Here is a 2,500-nt window from a genome sequence, read left to right on the forward strand (position 1 = left end):
CAGAGGAGTGGCATTAGGGATACGGCAAAAAAAATGATCACCATTAATTTTTTCATATCAGCCGATCGATTAACATCGTGATTTACTTTATATTTTTTAATTAAAGCAGATTGTCCCGTGCATGATTACACCAAGTACCCCATCCCTACTGTTTACTACTGCAATGTCGTGTTACAAACATTTCCACCATGTTTGATTGAGCTGACAACTGTCATATTGTCCTTATCTATATTTGTGTTTACTAGAGCTGCAGCAGTACAGGTAACCCAGGCTATGATCCGTACCTGGTTTTAGAGACACGGTTTTGCTTCTTTTTCGTTTCTTAGGGGTAACTATTCGATTCCGAAACGATTCTCTATTCAAAATCAATACTTTTTTAATATATTGGGTGTCAGTTCTATCATTAACTACATTCCTTCATAAAATAGATAAACAGCTGTGATACATTTCTGTATTACTTAAAAGAAAACTGGTTTTGTTGAACAAAATTCTACATAAACATTTAATGAAGTCAAATACAAATAAGGCAATAAGAGAAGTATCCAACATTTGTATTTTCTAAAGTAAATCTGTACAGGAAATATGGGCATTTACATCAACAATATGATTTGCCGAAATGCCTGGACAGGACAGATTAAAAAAATTAATAGAAAAAAAATTACTTTAGATTTTTTTTAATCGATTAAGAATTGTTACAAATAAGAATCGCAAAAAATTAACATTCTGGGTTTCAATGCATTGATGTCTACTGTTCCAAGGTTCAAAGTTTTCATGCAGAAGGTGCATTGTGCTTCATAAGCGTTTTCATCCACCGACTTTAAGAAGGCATTAAATTGTTTTTCTCTGGAGCCATCAATCATTGAACTTGCACTTATTCATCTTACTCAAATCATCTAGGTTTACCGTGAGCTCTCGTAATCACTGCTGCTAGCTATGCAAGGACATGTGAGCACAGCACAATAGCTGGTTTTACTCGATACATTTTGACTGGGCTGCACAGCCACTTCAGTTCCATTTTGTAGTTAGAAATAGCCTCCTCAAAAAATCGAAACATTTCAAAGCGAGAAGCTTATGTATTTGTTAGAAATAAAAGAGTAGTGACGTTACAGCATTCTTACAATTTGATACATACCGTATTTTTCGGACTATAAGTCGCTCCGGAGTACAAGTCGCACCGGCCGAAAATGCATAATAAAGAAGGAAAAAAAACATATATAAGTCGCACTGGAGTATAAGTCGCATTTTTAGGGGAAATTTATTTGATAAAACCCAACACCAAGAATAGACATTTGAAAGGCAATTTAAAATAAATAAAGAATAGTGAACAACAGGCTGAATAAGTGTACGTTATATGAGGCATAAATAACCAACTGAGAACGTGCCTGGTATGTTAACGTAACATATTATGGTAAGAGTCATTCAAATAACTATAACATATAGAACATGCTATACGTTTACCAAACAATCTGTCACTTCTAATCGCTAAATCCCATGAAATCTTATACGTCTAGTCTCTTACGTGAATGAGCTAAATAATATTATTTGATATTTTACGGTAATGTGTTAATAATTTCACACATAAGTCGCTCCTGAGTATAAGTCGCACCCCCGGCCAAACTATGAAAAAAACTGCGACTTATAGTCCGAAAAATACGGTACCTCGGCTTTAAGGTCACGGGTTGGTTCATTTTCAGTGCAATAAGGAAAAAAAAAATACAAAACTTGGGGTGACAAGGCAAAATACTGTAACACATCTAATTAATAAAAATTTAAAAAAAAGTTTCAATAATAAATAAGTTGTTTGCCAAAAATGCTCCCTGGACACCCCTGGTTGACAGCGTTTGTTTTAAAAAGCCCCTGTTATGCGAAACCAACTTTTCTTCCTGTTGGTACCTGTTTTTCATCGTACCATGAATGAAATTTAGTTCTAGTGTGTGGATGTGAGTGTGAATGTTGTCTGTCTATCTGTATTGGCCCTGCGATGAGGTGGCAACTTGTCCAGGGTGTACCCCGCCTTCCGCCCGATTGTAGCTGAGATAGGCTCCAGCGCCCCCCGCGACCCCAAAGGGAATAAGCGGTAGAAAATGGATGGATGGATGTAAACAAAGACGTTTGAAATTTGAGTACCTCGTGGCGTATTTTGCCTTAGTTACTTCAGCGGATATTTCCATAAATGGTAGAGGTTTACCCAAAGAGTATCAGCGAGTCCGTCATTTTTATTCAGTTGTAGTCACTATGTTCAATCGCTTTCTCTATTCCTTTGTTGTGGGGCAGACTGGCTCATACATGCACATACATTCTCCACTGTTGCCATTTGTAAAAAAAAGAAGTAGCCTATATTTCTAACTTATATCTGTCAGTAGACTCGCTATGGAAGCACCAAAAACTACAACATGGCTGATGGGAAGAAGACACAATCAAAGCGGGCTTGGCCTGGAGGAGGGCTTCACCATGTAAATAAGACAGCCCACAAAACAATCAGAAAGCGGCTTAAAGATGG

General features: G+C 37.0%; 1 protein-coding gene across 1 annotated transcript in view; it reads right to left on the minus strand.

Annotated features, from left to right (window-relative positions):
• cachd1 (cache domain containing 1) overlaps window positions 1-2,500 on the minus strand; it is a 175,903-nt gene that overhangs the window by 18,342 nt on the left and 155,061 nt on the right. The window lies entirely within an intron of this gene.

This window comes from Nerophis lumbriciformis, linkage group LG14 (assembly GCF_033978685.3).
Source record: "Nerophis lumbriciformis linkage group LG14, RoL_Nlum_v2.1, whole genome shotgun sequence".
NCBI lineage: Eukaryota > Metazoa > Chordata > Actinopteri > Syngnathiformes > Syngnathidae > Nerophis > Nerophis lumbriciformis.